The 21,490-nt window shown below is 36.3% G+C and overlaps 1 pseudogene across 1 annotated transcript in view; it reads left to right on the forward strand.

Moving 5' to 3' along the window:
• Positions 1-3,468: 3,468 nt before the first annotated feature.
• The window catches only part of LOC149190766 (potassium transporter 11-like), a 282,888-nt pseudogene continuing 264,866 nt past the window's right edge, over positions 3,469-21,490 (forward strand). The window contains exons 1-3 of the transcript XR_016256020.1: positions 3,469-3,839; positions 4,313-4,353; positions 4,482-4,582. The product of XR_016256020.1 is annotated as a potassium transporter 11-like (transcript). The remainder of the gene's footprint in view (positions 3,840-4,312; positions 4,354-4,481; positions 4,583-21,490) is intronic.

Genomic DNA, 21,490 nt, shown 5'->3' on the forward strand with positions numbered 1-21,490 from the left:
GTCCTGATGTCTCTGACCCGCTTCACATCTTCCCCCCAAATATTTTCTTTACCCTTTATATTGAAGATAACAATTATGGCCTTCATGTTTTTTGTGTACTCATGCATCTCAAATAACTTGTTCATCCCAAGTATCCAAGCCTCTCCATCTTCTAGTTTCTTCAAGTCTCCGTCAAAAGTAGGTGGTTTTTCTTTCTTAAATTCATTTGGAAAGTATTCCATATCACTCCTCCTGTAAGGATGATAACGATGGCAATCATAATTCCTATCAAAACCAGAAATAGAATAGTACCTATGTCCATCACCTCTCCTATCTGGAGTATCCAAAAACCTGCCATCTCTCACTGTGTCATCTCTATCCAACCTGTGACCACCATGAGATCTATTGCCATATGCCCCATTAGTTTTGTCCTCCTGCCCATGGCTGATCCGAAGTGGCCCCTATCACTACATTTCTGACAAAATCTGAAGGAGTATTGCATTAACCTCTACTTGTTTCTCTTGTGCCTGCGTGATTTTGTCATTGTCCACCTTACAACTCCTTATTTCTTCCTTTAAGATTCTCAATGCGTCTGCTAAGTCAGAAGAGTGTCTAACACCACGTTGTTCATCTGATTCATAGGGAGAATATTTGTAATCTATCATCTTGGTAGTCATTTTTTATCTCTTTCCTACAAAGCATATTATGTCAACTAAACCAAATCATAATAAACCAACGTACCTTAGCATAATCCAGGGAAGATACCTCATCTATGAGATCAACCAAATCAGTGTAATACATGTACAAACATAATCATAACAACATATATACATATATTACATAAGCATATAAGCATATAACCATTATTCTAGCTAGAGTCCAGACATCAATGCATGACCATATCAACCACACATATCATGACCTCATGCATAACAACAACAACCATACCAATGTACACTGCCAATACGCAAGCATAAACAACATGTAACCAATCATACACTCATGACGACACACTTCACAACAACGACCTTCTCTTTCACATGGCGACATCACTACAACCATGACCAACACCATGCATATGCAACAAGCATATAGACCACAATGAGGATTAACACACGTGCAACCGATGTGAATTCATGACCAATAAACACCACCCATCCAATCCAAGGGCTGAACCATGCTCTGATACCACTATTATTTATAACATTAATTTATATATAAGCAAATTTTATTTAGCAAAATGGTCCATTACTTTTAAAATTAGATTTGTACCACATGGTCCCCCACTCACCAATTTCCTCGGGATTTGAGATTATTCCAATTCTAATAAGTTCCTCCATGAGAAGTTCTTCATTATTATTTATAACATTCATTTATAATTCTTTTTTTTTCTTCTTAAGTTAAAGTTGACCTATAACCTTTTTATACATGGTTAATCGAGTAATGTGTGCATCAGTAAGACATTCTTCGTGTTGGAATAGTTTTTTTGGCTATATTTATGAAACCTTTTGCTATATCAACCACATTAAAATTTTTAATGTGGTTGTACTAATATATATATATATATATATATATGAGTAGTTATATAATTTTTTTCACCACCATACAATTTCAAGAAATATTGTGATTTTTTATTGTTTAAAATACATTTTTAATGCATAAACAGATTCAACACCCTAAAAAAACCCGCACTGAATTTTACAAAGGAAACAACTTAAGCTTGGAATTTTGCAAATTAAACAACTTAAACTCGAAATTTTAAAAAACTATCAAATTTTGATTAAAATTAACTAGAAAAAATACCATATAAAAAATCATTTCATTCATTAATTAGAATATATATATATAACTTCACTTTCCAAACTTTCCTTAAAAAATAAAATATCCAATTTTAATTTTATTCTTCGAACTTTCACATTGAAATAAAATATACAAACCATTAATAATATAATCATACATAAAAACTAAAATACATTTCAACATCACTAACTCAAATATCTTATAAATATTCTTTTTCTTTTTCTTTTTCCATATATATATATATATATATATATTATGGAAAAAGAAAATATATATATATAACAATTAATTAATTAATTGATATATATATATCTATTAATTAATTAATTAATTAATTGTTTTATATATATATAATTTTATTATTATATAAAAATAAAAAGATGCCAATTAAAATTGAACTTTTACATATATTTAACTCTATATATATTATTAATTTAAAAAATAATATATATAATGTTAGCGTGGATCATTTTACTATTTTTGAAAAAAAAAATAATGATGATAATTAAAATCTATTTAGACTTAACATAATCTAATCTACATAACTTTTAAAAGGTAAGATAATAATTGAAATTCTTTAATATTTTATGTATATAGTTGGTAAAAGAGAAGAGAAAGAAAAGTAGATCACTTTGGTTTTGATGACTTAACAAATCAAGAAGGTTAATGGTGTGGCAAATGTTTACCCTAGTTTCATTGACTTAACAAATTAAGAAGGTCAATAGTGTGGCAAATATTCACTGTAGTTTGGCTGACTTACAAGTCAAGAAGGTCAATAGTGTGACAAATGTTTTGGAAATGAGAACGAATGTGAGTAAGAGTTGGACAATCCAAGAGAAAGTGTTTTTCATCTTCAACCTTCTTAGTATCACAAAGGTTACCGATTTTTCCATCCTATAGTGTTTTGGGAATAGACCAACACCAGGTTTCACTTCCAAGCTCATGAGAATTAGTTCTTATCTTCACAATGTTAATTTTTTTCTTAGCACTAGTCAAGAGAGATAATTTTGGTTAGCAAGAGTATTGATCACCTGCTTATAATACCATGGCTTCCTTTTCCCCTCTAACTCCTTATCATCCCACAACTTATCCTCTAATTTAAAAATAATAATACTTTTAATATTAATTTTAATATTAATTTTCTGTAATTTATTAAATAATTTTTTTAGTAATAAAATAATAAATATAAATATCTATATTCAATTTTTTACATTTAACATTTTTTGATGATGAACCACACTAGCTGAAGTGAGCAAATTTTTTTATACCAAAATAAAATCTTCCTAATTTAATTTACATATTTATATAATATTTAATTTAATTTACATATTTATATAATATTTATTACTTTAACACGAGGTGCATAGTGTATAGTGTTTGCCTCGTTTCTGTGTACAATACCACATGGTATATTTGAATATCTTTGTGTTGTGACAGCTAGTTGAGTGACATACTGAAAGATAAGTCGGGGGAGGAAATCATGTAATGGACTGTAAAAGTCGCATATGACGTTCCATCCACCGAAAATTTATGCGTTAGCTGACCCACAGCAGAAATCAGAAGGAATAAAAGATGATTCAACTGTCGAATGGTAAGCCATGGATTCACCATTCATTTGCCTTCACCATTTTAAGGGAGAAAATCGAATCTAACATCCACTTGTTTTATCCAAGGGGGAAAATAGCAAACCATATTTTTGGGCTTCTTCCAAAGCAAATTTCCGGCAACTAACGTGTACTTACTAGGAGAATCCGGTAACACCGCGGTGCTTTTACTGTATGGTAAATGGAGCCAGGAGAATCAATCCGTGGTTGTTGGCTTCAGAACAACATTAATGTCATTTGGAGCAGACAAATGACGAATCTGGAAGCGCCACGTCGGAAGTTCGTTCGTTTAAGGAAGTGGATGTAATGAGCAGGGCTGCAGGAAGGCTCGAGAGTTCTGGCAATTGCGGTGGATTGTTGCAGATATTAGGTCTGGCTTTGCCTAGAGCCGTTGTGGAGTTTCGTCTCTTATTATGTCTTTGGTGACGGATTTGGACCGAGCATGACATGGCTGAGGTGAGAGCACTTTGCATCATATAAAAAGCAGATAAGGGGGCTAAAAATAGAGAAATAGGGAAGTAGACTGAGCGAAAACAATAATCGAAGCATTGCTTTTTCTTTTAAATATAGAGAAAATTCAAGGCGAATGTATTATAATAACTCAAATTAGAGGCAGCAAGTATGGCCGGCTTAAATAATGAAAAAAATTATGGCAGCTTCCAACATAATATTCCAATTTATCCATGAGTATCGTGCCCGGTTGATTTTTTTCTTAAAGAAATCGACAATAAGCTTCGCTAATTTGAGCGTAGTGCTTGAATTTATAGTTGAATAGGTTTCTCTTCATTAATTTATATAATCCATCCGCAGAAATTGAGGCTTCTTTGGCTATCAGGGAGACAAAAAGATTCTGTGCATTAAACAGCAACTAGACTGATCAGCGTAAGTCAGAAGATATCTTCACCGTCTACATTATGCAAATTGTACAGGAAATGTATCCAGTACTGTAATTTTGGCAAAGCAGCAACAGGTACCTGAAGATCTTTTCTTCTGACGCCAAAGAAAAAGCTAAAACGTTTTTGCTAAGAGAAAGGCATGCAAATTAGAAAGCGATAGCGGAACAAGATACTACTTCTTTGACGAGGGAGGTTATTGCAGCTATGGCGAGTGGTGAAGGGAGCATCTGGGAGCTGGATCAGAAACTGGACGAGAATATTGACGCCGAGGCTGGAAGAGTCCGTGGCATGGAAGCCTGCAAGGTTTGTTATTTGAACGCTCTTAATTTTCTGTTCCAATGAAAATGACAAGAATAGCTCTTATTTTCTGTTCATATTGTTGATGAAAAGTCATAAGAAAGCAGTCTGCGTGCAGAATCTAGAATGAACTTTGGACTGTTTGAAGCTTCCTAAAGCTCTTTGTTGCGTTGATTGTTTTAACTAATATATGTCAGTAATCCTATTTAAAGTCTTTCAATTAGCCGGTGTTAAGGGCCTCTCGAACCGAATTTTCCGCGGCGTAATTTTTTGGGAAAAACAAGCCAGAAACAAGATTAGTCATCATCTATGCCGTGAATAGGAGCTTCAGAGAATCTCTTAGAAATAGCCCAGGAAAATTTAGCAGGTGGCGAACTGTCCGGTCTGTCGACCTCCCCGCAAAAGCTTTATGTGCTCTTTGAGGTTTACACTGCGCATTAATTAAAGGCATTGAGAAATTAAGCAAAGCCACGAGACCTGCGTTTTCTAAATTTTCTTGAACCCTCCTAAATTTTCTTGTGAGTCACGGCAGATGTTTAGACCGATGTAGGTGATTGCGTTGTCTTTTTTCCTTCAACTGAAGAACACCCTACAGAATTTTAGAAACCTAAAAATAGCAGCAATTCTACATTTTCCAACATATGGATGAAGTGCAAACTGTTAACTGTAACTTCTAAATAGTCGAAAATTTTGCAAATCCTCGAAAATCAATCACCTATTGAAGAAAATCTCATACATATGAAAAGGTATGAAGCAAAATTCTTAAAATTTAAATGGCTTCTGAAGTCAATCGGTCTTCAAATTTTATCCTTTTTTAGGTGTATTCCAGAGTTTCGACGGAAATTTCCGCATGAACATGCCAGTCAGCTTATATTTTCCCGGAATTTTGTCGAAATGTCCTTTCCAAGTTCTTACAGGCTGGATTCTGATGCGCTTTCAATGGTTTCTAGCTTTTGTTCGCCGAAAGCGCTACACGAATGGCCGTCTCGTAAGGGCTTTTTTGGAATGTGGAAATCCGATCCTGATATTGCGTTTACACGTGTATAGCTTTTGCTTATCAATAGCGTAGTCTAAATCAATTTATCTATTTAAATTGAGGTCAGCCATGTTTTATCCGAGCGAGGCATCAGCACTGCCGACAGTGATAAAAAAATGTTTTGCAAGGAGGCAGTGAGCACAGAATGCACGGAAATCTATGGCGAGAACCGTCCAAACGCGCTCTGAATCGCAATAGCTTCGACCGAGCTCAGGGAGTCACGCCAGTCTCCACCCGCACACGCGTTGCCTCTGGTGTTGCGTGACGTAACAGATGCTTTTGAGCCCTTCCCACGCACATGATCTCAAGGCAGAGCGATCTGATCTAGGTTATCTCTTTGCACATGACAGAGTGAGATCATCCGTATGCGCACGATATGTGGACGGATAAATTAACGGTAAATTTGAATTTAACGATGAGATTAAAGATGAATGATGAGATTAAGCATGAAACGTCAATTTGTACACTGGTTCGATTCCTTGAGAGAGCTTCCGGTGGGCGCGTTGCAGCCCGATCCGAGCGCGCGCAGAGCACGCCTTCCACCATCATGTGCGGAGGCTATGTGCAAAATTCGAGGGTGGTCCAGAGACGACAGTTGTAAGACTGACTGACGACTTGACGCGTCTTGCGCGGGTATGTCGTCCATTCAACCTTGGGCGTTGTCCTGACCAGAAATTTTAATGTCCTCATTATTGGTACTATAGGTAAATTTGTCCTAAAATAAAATACAGTCCGGCCTCTAGGTAAAAATTCTTCGCACGGCCACGTTTAAGTGACACGGGGACCTGCGCGAAACTTTGCTAATGTACAAAGCTCGGTGCAGGACCTTGAGAGAATATGCCTATGAAAAACCATGATTTTGACCATAAAGTATGCAATTTTGCATATTATGACGTTGTAAGTGAATTCTTAGGCCTCCAGTCCGTCAAAGATTCTATCGGAGTTGTAAAAGCTACCCACTTGAAAATAGGATTTATTTGATACGTAAATTGCATATTCTCTAGTATTCTGCATGTTTGGGGAGGGGTGTCGTTAGTTAAACAACATTGCTATGCTAAGATTCAAGTCTCCGTGTGCCAACAATAACCACCACGTGATGCACGTTACGATGTTAATTGATATACACGGTCATATCTTATCGATTCTACATTTGAGGATGTATATTTTATGGTATACCATAATGAATGTTATGTTACATTGGATAGAGATTATTTATTGGTTGAGTATTACGGACTCCGAGCATGTTAACAAATTTTATTATTTTAATAACTAGTTGCTTTTAGTGAGATTTTTTTGAAGTTTTTCAGGTGATTTTGTCTGGTCTAATTTCTTTAAAATCTGGCAGAAATTTATTGAAATCACAAGTTGATGGGTAATCCCTGCACAATCGAAATGCCCGTGGGGTTTTTCACGGTGCTGAATCCATATATACAGTGAAAAAACCAATTTAAATAACACAAATCAAGATTTCACCTCAAATTTTTCCACGGATTGCGGCATTAGAAAATCCAAAAAATCCCACTAAAAACAACTCCCTCCAATAATATTTTATAGTAATGAAATTACATTTGGTAAATATTATTTATTTATAGGTTGAGTAGCATATATTAAAATTGGTTTCTTGCTTCTCAAATACATCTTATAGTAATATTAAAATATATTTTATACTATACCTTATATCAATATTAAAATATATTTTATTATAATAAAATATATTTTAAATCAAAGTTGCGATGGATTTTTATTTCCCAAATATATTTTATAATAATATTAAAATATATGACAAATCCAATAGATAAGATTTTTAAGATTCTTTATAATGGAACATAATATACGGATATAATTGAGTTTGCATCTTGATATTTTACTTTAAGTTTTATAATTTACTTTTAATTTAGTTTGTGTTTCAAAATTTGATTTAAATTTTATAATTGAATGATAGATGCTTAACATTTCACCAACTAATTGTAGGTTTTTGAATTATTGATAAAGCCTTTTAAGTTTTTAGCTAAATAAGTATTATCACATAACAAAGGTTTATTTAGTGTTTATGTAGTTAGGTAGGTTTTATTGTATAATAAATGTTTACTTAGTGTTATAGGTGGGTTTCACTCAAAATTTTTCATCTTATTTATTTCTTCAGGTTTGTTGTCATGCATGAAGAATTATTCTATTGCCTCCATGTCAATTCAACTTAGGTTTTTGTTGCTTTCACCTTTTTTTAATGCCTCAAAATATTCACTTTTCCTTCTTTCTTGTGACCTTTCATATTTCCTTACTACATTTAGATGTTCATCACATTTCTCAATAGTGCTTCTTGAGGTGCCTCCATTAACGTCATCCTTCTGTTGTGCTTCTATGCCATTTGATTTCTTGATAAGTGCATGAATGGCACATTGTGCTTTCTTCATGTCTTGCACATCCATTTATTTCCATGGTTGCCTCTTGTCATGTGCTTCACTACATTGTGCTTAACTTATGTGATGCTTCCATGTTATATAAGTTTCTACCTTGTGGTCACCCATTGTACACCTATACATAGAAATATCTTAGATTATCTTACATCAACTACATGTTGCAAATAATACAAAGTGTGTCCTTGTGTTAACCCTTCATCCTCTTTCTCTATGAAAACCTTCCCCTTATTGATACTCCACTTAGATATCCACATATTGTTGACATTCAACTTTCTCTTCCACTTAACCAAAAATTATCTATATTCAACATCTCTCATCATGAATAGCTTCTCATCCAACACCTTTTCAATTACATCCAACTTCTTCCTTAGCGTTCATCTTTGTTAATCTACGTTCACAGTTTCTTTTTGTATTACGCTTCTTTTTGTATCACAGTCCTCTAGCATCTCCAACACATAGGCATTGTTGCCAAGTTTTCTCTTATTTCTACACAGTATTATCTTTTTGTATTCAACTTCTTGTATGGATCCTTGGTTGCTCTTTTCTCAAATGTACATCATCATATCTCCGACTACCAACAACTTACATCTCCTTTGTGCTTTAGTGCGCCCCTTGTACTGTATGTCATTTCAATTCAATTACTTGTGTTACACTTATCCACCACCTCTACAAATGTTTCTAAGTCATCACTACTTTTCATTCCCATTAGTAGATTTGTTTAGTCTATAACTACTAATGTTCATTCATACACAATCTTGAAACGTGGAAATCCTATAAGTGTGTCCATATTAGAGCTATTGTATGTGAACTCTAACTGCATTAAAACATGGTAACATTATTTCGACATGGTAAGCATCTCAAAATATTTCTAACATGGTTCACTATCTTCATTTATCCATTTGTATGAGGGTGGTACACTAAGTTAATTACATCTTTGATGACAACTTCTTCCGCATTGGTCTCCTAAATGACTGATATATGTCATGTCTTGGTCGAGTGTGATAATCTTCAAACATCAATGCAATCAAAGCACCTCCCTGAAGAAAAGCTTCCTGCAATATGTTACCTCACTAGCCCTCTTGCAAGACATGTTGTGTCATATTTGAAAACTTGTCAACCATAACAAATATTGCATTGAATCCACATTATGTTATTGGTAATCCAATAATAAAATCCATGCATTGTTTCTCCCCATTAGCGGTGTATACAATTTGATATATGTTGTTCAATACTTTCTTCTTTTAACCATTAATATAAACATATAATGTGCATTTGGAATTTTATTAAAAAAAAGGGAATATAGCAACCACACACACTAGCTAAGACCAAAAGCAATTTGGTTACAAACTAAAAATGCCCTAGACTCAAAATAGATCACCCATTGGTTATATAATAATGGCATAAACAAATGACCCACCATTGTCAAATGGGGTTAGCTTGGGTGGTGAAGGCGAACTATTAATAGCCTTACACACCTAGGTTCCATTCTTAGTGCATGCATGCCCCTAGTGCTTCGTCATAATTTTGCAAGGATGTTGTTCTTACTTCCCCACATGGGTTGGGACCCCTCAAGGGCTAAGCTAACTCCATAAGGAGTCATATCAAGTCAATGGGGACTAGGCACAATACCTAGGTGACTTTAATGGAATATATCTCCCTAGTCATCATTTCTTAGCTAAAATACCCTCAAAGGTCAAGTAAGGTGCAACTTTTGTCAATCAAGAATCATCTAGAAAAAATAAAAGCATTACGCATGATTCATGAACTAGAAGAAACGTAAGTATAAAACATTAAACAACACTTGGGAGTTAGGTGAAAATTTGTCATGGTCCTTGGAGGTTAGCCCCCAATCATCGATGACATGTTTAGATAGATCAACCATTATAGATGCCCAATGATCATTTTTTTTTTCTGTGATCTCTTCACATAACAATGACAAGCACAACCACGAGCAACTTGTCATTTGTTTAGTTGATAGAGTGGGGTGATGGTGAAAATATGATATGTTAACTCACTCCCTTATATCCTTTGGCAATTTATGCATTGTGCCAGCCTTCTGGCCCTAACCTTGAAGTACCTCTCCCTCTTCTAGTCTTACTAAAGAAGAAGCACCAGCCAACCCTAGCCTTATAAAAGTGGTAAATTCAATATTGAAAGGTGGAAGCAAGGTTACGAGCTTGCTCTACTTTCAAGGGGTAGGGGCCCCTTTCAAGTAGAGGAAAAAATAATTGGACAGGATCAGCACCAAAGCAAGCAAGATTAGCCATACCACACCTTGATATCTGGTAATTTAAATATTGAAAGGTGGTGTTGATCCCCCACCCACTCTATCAATTGCTTATTCTAACCTCCTATCGTAAGTAAGTCTTACCTATGCTACGAAATAGCCTTCCCTCAACCCCTAGACCTGCCTGGCTAACAGGGACAAAGGAACCTATAGTCTTGCTCTTGCCACTGATGATCCTTACTACTTGGTTTGGAGAAGAGGTGTTTTCCCCTTACTCTCTAGGGTGTGGGATGCTTGGCTGAGCACTACTTATTTTTTGAGCACCTTCTTTATTCTAAATAAGTAATTTCTCTCTTTTAATAAACCTTGCATTTTATTGCACCCAAAATGACACCCTAAATTGCCATTTTGCAAGTCCTTACAAATTCTTGTGCATTTAACATCCTGCTACACACATATATGTTCCTTTGAACAAATATCCATCCTACATGAAATAATTTAAATTGTGCACTTCTATCCTACATTCCTATCTCATGAACTTCTATGATTTGTTAAAATCCTTGGCATGCTTATATAATCCTATATATGTTTGAAACCAATTACCTTGTTGTTCATCATCCCTAACATTGATAATCTCTTTTGCATCACATTTGTGACCTTATTCTCCTTCATGGAATTATGGTTCAACATGATTGACTAACTCTACAAGGACTTGACTGATCTCATATATTGTCGGTTCAACTTCACTTAATGAGTAATGAATGTTAGTAATAGATGGTCTATGTACAACTCTTTCAACAACTAGTGTTTACAATGATTTGATGCCTAATCACATAATTTTTTTTATCATAAATAGAGTATTGAATTTGTGCTTCATTCAATTTCTAGTTGAAGAATGTTATTAAGCTTCCTCATGAGTCAACACCACTTGAATAGTTGTTGCATTTATGTCATAATCAATCTAAAATAGTTTTCTTCAAAATTAAGTGACACAAACACAAGTGTCTTCATTATCTTCCACTTTAGCATTTCAAAATTACATTACACTATCATCTTTTGTTGAAATTATTACGCTTTCATATATTTTGTCATCTATGCACATATCAAATTGAGCCATCTGATGAACTCCTATAAAAGTAGTGGTGCCATGAAGACTTTTAACCTTTCTGACATTGTAAGGGACTTGCCAATCTATTGATGCCTTCACATTATATGGATCCATGCTCAACTGATTGTTGGACACCATGAGCAGGTACACCAACTCATCCTCGAAGAATTCTCCACTTCTTCAAATTTGTGTGCAATTGGTTCTTTATTAATGATTCAAACACCAATGTCAAACACTTCATTTTCTCTTCTATGATCCTCCCAAAAGTCAATATATTATATAACTACCACAAACTTACCAATGTGTGGTCATAATACCTCTATCATGAATCTCATAAATGTATTCAACGCACTATTCAAACCAAACAACATAACCAACCACTCATAGAAATGCTCTTTAGTATTTAATGCAATCTTTCATTGATTGCTATCTTTGTTCTCGAGTTGGTGTTTTCCACTCCTCAAATCAATATTTGTAAAGTATTTGACAACACTCAAATTATCCATAAGTTTATCCATCCTTGACACTAGGACCATAAATCTAATTGTGATTTTGTTCTAAGTTTTGGACTCTATATAAATCTTCCACTACCCATTGTCCTTCAACATTATCAAATCTTAAACTATATACAAATAATACTCTCTTCAATCAATTCTTTTGACATTAGCTCACCTTCCTATTGATTCATGTTTGCCATTCCCATCAAAATTATCAAGTGTGGTGCATGATTGAGTAATTATGTCACTCTCAAAGTCAAGTGTATCTCATGTGCAATCTTCCTTTGAAGTGGTATTGCATCTAGTGATTCATTACACTACATATCATTGTATTTATCTAGTAAGTGCTTTACCTCATTAAGGATCTCTTCCTCATTAGCACATTCTATAAGCTTTCCATGTTTTGTCACTTTCTTAGCACTATCACATAGCATTCGTTAAAGTCTTCAAATAGTGTTCAAGAATTTATTCATTTACAATAATAGCACCTCTTGAATCCTCATTCTTCACTAGTGGCAACTAAAATCTCCTTCCATCCTTAATAATCATAATGTAAGAACTCTTCTTCTCACATTTCCATATTCTTCCCAACAACAAATGGTAAGAATCCATCGGAATGACAATACCAAAAATTTCATTTATACTCTCCTTTATTGAACAACACCTTACTATTTATATTACCCTTACCTCATACCTATGATGAGACTAGACTAGTCTATACTATTGTGGATGCTCTTGTGACATTCAATTCAATGTCTCCATCCTTTTTGTTTTAGCAAATTCTTTTGTGCTACTAGAATCAATAATAACCTTGGAACACTTACCTATATATTGACATTTTGTTTTGAAAATATTATTCCTCAATGAGATATCTTCTAGATCTAACACTTATTGTTGAATCTTTGGCACAATCAATCTTCTGTGCATCATCAAATTTTCTCCATACTTTGATTATTGTTGCAATTATTCATGGGTCCTATAACCCCTCACTTTGTGCCAATTGAATTGTTTATCACTTTTGCATGGCTTTTTGTGTGTGTAGACACTAAAATGAATTGTGTCCCTCTTCTCCCCAAGTATAGTAGTGAAGATATTCCCTATGATCACTTAAGCCTTTTCGTCTTCATTTAAACCTCAGTGACATGTACCTTAGCCTTTACCTATCACATTATTTCTATTCGTATTCTCAATATTATGTTTACACACATCTTCCACCTTCTATGTTGAATTATAACCTCTTCCATCACAACTTGTTTCTCTACCAAAGTTCTTCCTACTAGCATTATGTGCTAACTTGTCTTCCACCATTGGCACCAATTGATATGCCTCTTCAACTAAATTCATTTTATGGAGACTTGTATTGGATTGCAATGTCACTCCATTAACATACCTCAAAACTTGTTGATCCTTGTCCTCATTGTGACTAGCTCAAATATAGATCTTGTAGAACTCTTTGGTGTTCTCAAGTACACTATTTCTTTTACTTGAGACTATACAATTGTTTAAATAAAGTTTTCTTATAATCAACATGAAAGCGTTTCTAAAGAAACTTTGCAACCACCTTTATCCAAATTCATATATTCTATTTTCCCTTCTAAATTTGCTTCCAATCCCACCATATTGAAGTGTATCATTTTAGCTTGTGTTGTAGCTACTACAACAACCCTCCAAAATTTTTCCCATGCTTTGATTTTGGAGCCTTCCCTTCTGTCTACAAGAGCTTATCATTCACTGTCGTCAAGTATTCATGTTGTGATAAAGAATTATATTTTCATGTTGTGCTTGTGATTCCTTGTGTTGATCCTAATCTGAACCTTTTTAGTCACAAGCAAGCTTCTGCCCAGACCTTGCAACATCGTTGGGCTTTCCTCCAGAAACTGCGCAACCTTGGAAGGCAGGCTAACCTTGATGATCTGAACTACGCAATCCATAATGGAAGGTCTTCCTTGAGCTTAGAAATTGTGCAATCTTGGATCAAAGCCCAGCCTTGAGCTCAGAAATTGTGCAAAGCATCCTTGCTCTCAGAAACTGTGCAATTCACTGAGTCAAGAAGTTGCCCAGTGGTTGGAAATTGTGTAACCCATCTTGGCAGTGTGAATAGTCGATTTCCCGAAAAAGAAAAAGCAAAAAAAAAAGAAAAAAGCAATCTCTAGAAAATAGCGAATGGATAATTGGTTTCCCGAGGGATGACACAAGTTTATATTTTTTACTTTTCGCTAAGTGTCACTTTTCCTTGATTTTAGGCATGCATGTCATAAACCCTAATCAACTTAGATCTATATAATAGATGCCCCTAGAGCTCATTTGTACATTCGATCTCAGAGATCTAACCTTCCCAAGGAGATCAACGAGCCTTCGGTGGAGTTTGCGGCGCTTTTCCAGGTGAGTTTTGTTTTTGTCGTCTTTTGTCATTTTTCCTGTTGCTTTTTGTCGTTTCACTTCTATAAGTCTTGTTTCGCTTGTTTATTTTCATGGTTGTTGGCGTTTTAACTTATATTAGCTTGTAAAAGTGTTGGTTTGGTTCGTCGTTCACCTTTTACAAGTGTCACATCAACTTTCTTGTTTTTGCCCATTAGTGGTTGTTGTTTCGGCGACTCCCTATGCATGTTTGTTTTTCCTTTTGCATGTTGATATTTTGCAGTAATCTATCTATCCTTAGTCATATCTACACTCTAAAATGCACCATCATTCAAATCTGCCAGTTTCCCATACTCTTTTCATGCAAATTTTCACTTCCCTTAGCCAACAATTTCCTTGTCTAACTGGGCATTGCGCAACTCCAAGGCTCAAGCTTGATGCTTGGCCCCTGAGATTGTGTAATGCGCAGTACCTGGCTAGCCCAACTGTGCATTGCGCATTTCCAGGGCTCAAGCCTGTCCTTTGGCCACTAAGACTGCACAATGTGCATTCTCTCCCTCAGTTTGCCTAGGATGAGACTGCACATTGTGTAGTCTCAAGCCTCAAGCTACTCCCCTGGCTACTGAGATTGCGCAATGTGTAGTTCAGACAGACTGTCCCTCTCCCTTCACCTCAAGAATTGCACAATCTCTCCCTTTAGTCACGTGGTTACTGTTGTGATCTTGCTTTTTGAGTCATTTTCGTTGAAGCTAATTTATGTTTTCCATGAGTGCTTTTCCTCCTACATGTATTACAGTTGTTGAGCACTTATCTTCATCAGTCACTGACGTAATGGCACCAAAGAGATCCGCTTGAAAGGATACTACTGAAAGCAACACTGGGGAGGCAATTGAGAGTACACCAGTGAGCTTGCCAATTTAGTCATATACTTAATTGTTCATAGAGAAAGAATCAGACATCACATGGCAGAAAGTGAATAAAACATTCTCAACAAGAAGCTTCAAAGTAGATCTTGAAGGTCGACAGGTATATATCAACGTCCAAAGGTCAGGGTTACATAAGGTTGCATGCAGGTACCCGACTTTCCCATGTGCAAACATTGTCAGTTTGGATATTGTATCATACAAATCCAAAGACCATCACTTTGAACAATGTCAATGGACAAAGGCTTGCTTCTTTTCTGGCACTAGATTACCATCTCATGTAACATTTACTGGAGCCGAAATCGTTCATGGATTCTTACTTCTATGCTGCCACTAGCTACTTAAGCAAAAGGACATTGTCAAAAGTTGGGGGAGAGAGCCAACAAGGTTCCATCAGACACCCACCAAAACCTACAAGACAAGATCTCTTAGGAGGGCCTATCAGCTCTTGATAGTTCTATGATGCAGAATCTATGGCCAGCAGAGTACTGAGACTTTCCCTGAAGGGTGGGCATTCTTACTGAACCAGGTTGTGAATGAAGGAAGACCATTCAACTGGTTAGCCTTGTTGACTCAACAACTGAAGATCTATGCAGCTAATGCCCTAAATCCTCCCAAGGGAAAGCAAGCTAGATTTTACATGTCTACCTATCTACTGGATGCAATTTGCGCTCATAACTCATTTCCTGGAATGAATTGGACTTGAACACCAAGATAGTCTACCATGCACATTTATTGCAAGCTGCTTTCGAAGTGCAGCCATAGAGGACTAATGGAAAATTTGACTGATCACTTCCTCATTTCGTTGTATAAGTTGATCTTTGAGGAAGAACCACCTTGCATGTCACATGGGGAAATGGAAGCAGTGTCAGAGATAGCAGATTGGTTTGCCTCACCGGATGGCACTTTCCTCAAAGTGTTTGGCAGACAGAAGTCTCTGCATCTTTTACCAAGGTATGCCACCGATAATTTGTTTATGCAAGAAGTTTCCTACCATTTCTCCACAGGGTTGTCAATAATTTTTCACAGGAAGAAGAAAGCACCTTGGACCACTCTTCCTATGTAGATCGGATTGTACGAAATCAAGAACTTGAAAGTCATAGACACTGAAGGCAAGGCAATAGAGAAATTCACATTTAGTCATTTGGACTTCAATCTGTATGATCCAAGGAATGTTTGCAAAGACCACTGTGCGAGGATTCATTATTAGTGGCCAAGCAGGACCTTTTGCAGACTCGAGGAGGAAGCATGGAAGAATTGTTATAATGCCTCCAAGTCCCATGAGCCAGTCAGCTTTGTAGGAACATCGCAGTTTACTCCGTAGAAGGAAGACACTCCAAAGGCAGTACCAGTGGAAATCCACAACCTAGTGCGTGAGAAGGGCAAGAGGAAAGTTGCACACATCCTAGGGGGAGAGCGAAGCCGCAAGATGAAAGTAGATCCAATCATTCTGAAAACAGTGATAGTAGCAGAGAAAAAGAGGAATGAAAGGATGCAGGAAGAAAAACAGAAGTAGAGGAAAGAACAAGAGTAGGGGAGATTGGAGGAAGAAAGGCAAAAGCAAGAAGAAGAAGCGACACAAAGACAAGCCGAAGAAAAAGAACATAACCGGTAACTAGAAGAGGAGAGCAAATAGATGCAAGACAAGGAGCTCGCTCAAGAGATTGAGGAGTTGATCGAGATCCAAGACATGGAGGTGGAACTGGAGCTGCAGAACCAAGATGTTGATATGATGCCAAGCACACAGCAGGTCACCATTCAATCTCTCCATCCTCCATTTAGTCTCCTCATTTTTAGCCTTTAATATTGATTCCTCTAGACCACATAAAGCCCATAATTCTTCAAAGTTCAAAGTTTCCTTTCTAGAATAAATGCCTCCTACAAAATCGTCCCAAGTTGGAGGTAGATAATTTATTACATAAGTGATCAATTCAGAGTCAGATATGGTTTCTCCAAGCCCTTGAAGTTGATCTTTGATTTTTGATATCCTCATAAAGTATGAAGCTATGTTATCTTCTTTTGACATCCTTGTTCCATAGGGTTGATTCCTAAGAGATATCCTTTTATCAGTTGTGTTGAAGGAGTATAATTTCACCAATGTATCATAAACTTCCTTGGATGTAGACAATTCTGAAACAAAAGAAATGAGATGGTATTTGATGGATTTAAAGAGAAACCTTTGAGCTCTAATTTCTCCCTTATTGTATTTGGTGTCACTTCTTGAGCATTGTTTTTATCTGGTGGTGAAACATTGCCTTCAACAAATTACATGATTTCATTTTCTTTGAGAACTAAATCAATCCTGTTCTTCCAAGATTTGAAGTTGGATGCTCCATCAAGCTTGTTTTCTTCCTTGCAGATAGATGTCATTTGATTGGGAGTATTAGACATAGATAATAGAAGAGTACTTACTTGAAAATGAGAGAGAAAGATGCTACAACAATATCTTCAAGGACATCTTCACATGAGGGATAGTTTCTAATATCTATAATGATGTCTTCAAGATCAGATCTTCAGGTAAGCGAGTGTTTCTATAATGATGTCTTCAATAGAGTGAACTTACAACTTCCTTCCTTAGATTTAATAGTGAGATAGAGTTGCTACAAGAGTGTCTTCAAATATTCCAACAGATAGTGATCTCCCTTCCTTCACCTCGCTCTAATACATGTTCAGAAACCAAGTGTATTGAAGTCTAACAACTAATTTCTCTTTCCTGATAATTACTTGTGAATATTAGATGTTTTCTTATTACTTCTTATGTTTTCTTCATCAAGCAATTATACAAATGTTCAATCTTCTAGAAAAATATTGAGATCACAAAGAGATAAGAGACACCAAAATTAGGTTGCTAGCTAGGGAAAAACCCACAAGGGGAAAACCCAACAATCCTTCTCTTATAGAATCATATCAAAATGAGAGATATCCAAGATCAAGATCAAGACCAAACTGTCACTAAGATACCAAGTCACCTCCAAAGCCAAAGTCAATGTTTGTCAAACCTGCTCCAATCTAATCAAACTTCATGAGTTTCGGACCTGCAACTAGGGTCGAATATTGGCCTGCAACCACTTCAGAAAATTTGGCCTCTTTCACAGAAATTTCAGTCCACACGTGCGAGTTTCTCCAATGTAAAACTCCAGTCAATTAGGAATATTCTTCTTATCTTTATCTGTCTTTCTCTCTCCTTTGACTCTTCTTCCTCTTCTTCTCTAGGTTTAGATGTGCTTCTTGTTGTGTGGTGCATGAGCATCCAAATAAGTCAAACTTGTCCTTTATATATAGTTGTCAAGGAGGCTTGAATAGGTGTCTATTGGAGGTCTAGGCCGAGTTGTCCAAGGAATGCCAATTTGGTCATCTAGTGGACTTATAACTCAACATAAATTTCAAATTCCTTTTTCTTACAAATGCCCAAATGGGACATGACTCAATACATTTTCTTTTGACTCATAATAAAAAAAATTGACTCTTTTTTACTCTATGAGCACGAAGAATATGCTTTGACAAAAATTTAATAAATATAAATATAATAAATAAATCAATGATAAATTTATATTATGAAGATTGACTCTAGCTACGACTTCAGAAACTTCCACAAGATATATATTCCCCAAGCTCCTCAAAATAGACAAAGAGCGCACAAAGTGGATGGAACTAATACTCGAGCCTCCCACAACCCCTACAACAACCAACCAAATAATCAAAACCCTTCCTCGACTTCACCAGGGCCAAAAACCCCCTGAAACCAAGGCTCCCATTTCCCTCAAATGCTTGTGGAGGTAATTCTCCTTCCTCCAACAATGTCCCAAGCATCTCCACCTCCTTGATGCAAACTGATACAACAACCTAGAGCTCCCCTTTCTAGCCACCCACTCTAATGCTAGAAACCTGTTACTAAATAAAACTAAGCACAAAAAATTAAAAATGTTGTAAACAAAAAAACCAGACAAGGAGACTTCAACTTGATATGAATGACCCACAACAACTTCAAGAACGCATCCTGAGAGCCGACAACAAAGATTATGCCTTTCTTCTCTCCAATAATTCTCCCATCGCGCAACACTTTATTGTGATTCCTCCTCTCTGCTTCCTGGGATTTCTTTTCGCAAAGGTCTACTCTACTAATTCCACACAGGAAGCCTCCTTCTGCCCCAGGGCTAAGGCATAATTCTTTCCTCACAAAAATCACCTAAAACCCCGACTCCCACATATGTATCTTGCCATACAATCCTCCGCCCCTTGTGCTTAGTTTCCTCATCCCTCTTCGTGCATGTTGGGTCCTCTCAACCTCAACAAGTAGTAAATGATCATGGTAACCATTATGAAGAACATTAATAGCCACCCTCAAGTGGCCTGGGCTTTCACACAGATGTGCATGCAGTCGATGTTGTAGAATGTAACTAGGTTCGGTCTTCATAATGACTTGTAAATTATGAATTTATGAAGAAGACAAATGTATTTTGTAATACTTGCATCATGGGTTTCATGAACAAGAAGTTTTTATAGGTCAAAGACTTCTTCTTGACGTCTTTAAGGTTTGTCATCTTGTCATAAATATATAATTTAGAATCATGTATATGAAGTGCTAAATTCAATGTAAAAGCTCTCCTAGAAGACAAGCATAGTCATCCATAAGTCAACCTCAACGTATGCAGAAAGAAGCTTCGTGTCAGATCTAATGAATAAATACATATGTTTGAGACATGTCATCTATGTCGGCTTAGATAAACATGATTGTTCGTTGATACAAGTCAGCTTATACATGAACGAACAACTATATATAAGAGGCTATACTCATCGCAAAAAGACAGAGAAGGAACTTTGCATATCCCTCTGAGATCTCGGGTGAAAAGGAGCAGCGAAGAAATTCGGTTTCCTCTGTGGTTTTGAAGGGCAGAAGAACACGCTAGTCTTTGAAATTTTTCGCATATCAATCACAGTGAAGAAGTTCAATCTTACTTTGAAATCCGAATAGGCAATTACAGTTGACAGATAAGATTTTTCTTCTGAAATTTCGATGATAAGATACAAAGAACAGTTCGGTGATATCTCTGCCTTTTTATATGGGTATAAAAGAGATAAACATCAGATCTATGACACAATACGAAGAGCTCAAATTCGGATGAAGAACAATGATGGGCTCAAACCTTAGCACAATCATCAAGCAATTCGGATCCCTAGCTATGGTATCACTGCATATCTCTGTGGTGAAGAGTTCAGTGTTAAGGCTGCAATAAAGATCTCGTTGTAATGGTGAAGATCTTGGTGATGGTGCAACAATAATGATCTCAGTGGTGCAGTAGTGATGGCCTCGGTATTGAAGCAGTGATGACTTCAGTAGCAGTGATGGTGATCTCAGCAATGACAAATAAGAGGATTGGTGTCTTGGTCTTGGAGTGACTAAATAGGTCAAGGGTCATTGTCTTGGTATTTGTCAATTGGAATGTCTATAAGAAGAATTTTGTGCGGGTTTTCCTCTCAAAGAGTGAGAGGTGTTGGCCCTGGAAGAAAGCCAACATCTTGTGTTCTTATCTCTTTTTTTTTGGTAACTATTTGATGAACTAAGAAGACACACTCTAATAATAACAAGAGAAGATTGTGCTAATAAGAAAAAGACAGAGAAGGAACTTCGCATATCCCTCTGAGATCTCAGGTGAAAAGGAGCAGCGAAGAAATTTGGTTTCCTCTGTGGTTTTGAAGGGCAAAAGAACACGTCAGTCTCTGATATTTTTCACATATCAATCACTGTGAAGAAGTTCAATCTTACTCTGAAATCCGAATAGGTAATTACAGTTGACAGATAAGATTTTTCTTCTAAAATTTTGATGATAAGATACAAAGAACAGTTTGGTGATATCTCTGGCTTTTTATATGGGTATAAAAGAGATAAACATCGGATCTGTGACACAGTAAGAAGAGCTCAAATTCAGATGGAGAACAATGATGGGCTCAAACCTTAGCACAATCATCAAGCAATTCGGATCCCTAGCTGTGGTATCACTGCATATCTCTGTGGTGAAGAGCTCAGTGTTAAGGCAGCAATAAAGATCTTGTTGTAATGGTGAAGATCTTGGTGATGGTGCAACAATAATGATCTCAGTGGTGCAGTAGTGATGGCCTCGGTATTGAAGCAGTGATGACTTCAGTAGCAGTGATGGTGATCTCAGCAATGACAAAGAAGAGGATTGGTGTCTTGGTCTTGGAGTGACTAAATAGGTCAAGGTTCATGGTCTTGGTATTCGTCAATTGGAATCTCTATAAGAAGAATTTTGTGCGAGTTTTCCTCTCAAATAGTGAGAGTTGTTCGCGTTAGAAGAAAGCCAACATCTTGTGTTCTTATGACATCTCTGC

Source organism: Pinus tabuliformis, chromosome 3_1 (genome assembly GCF_031772625.1).
Source record: "Pinus tabuliformis cultivar Carrire ecotype Pingquan chromosome 3_1, CPIR1, whole genome shotgun sequence".
Taxonomy (NCBI): Eukaryota; Viridiplantae; Streptophyta; class Pinopsida; order Pinales; family Pinaceae; genus Pinus; species Pinus tabuliformis.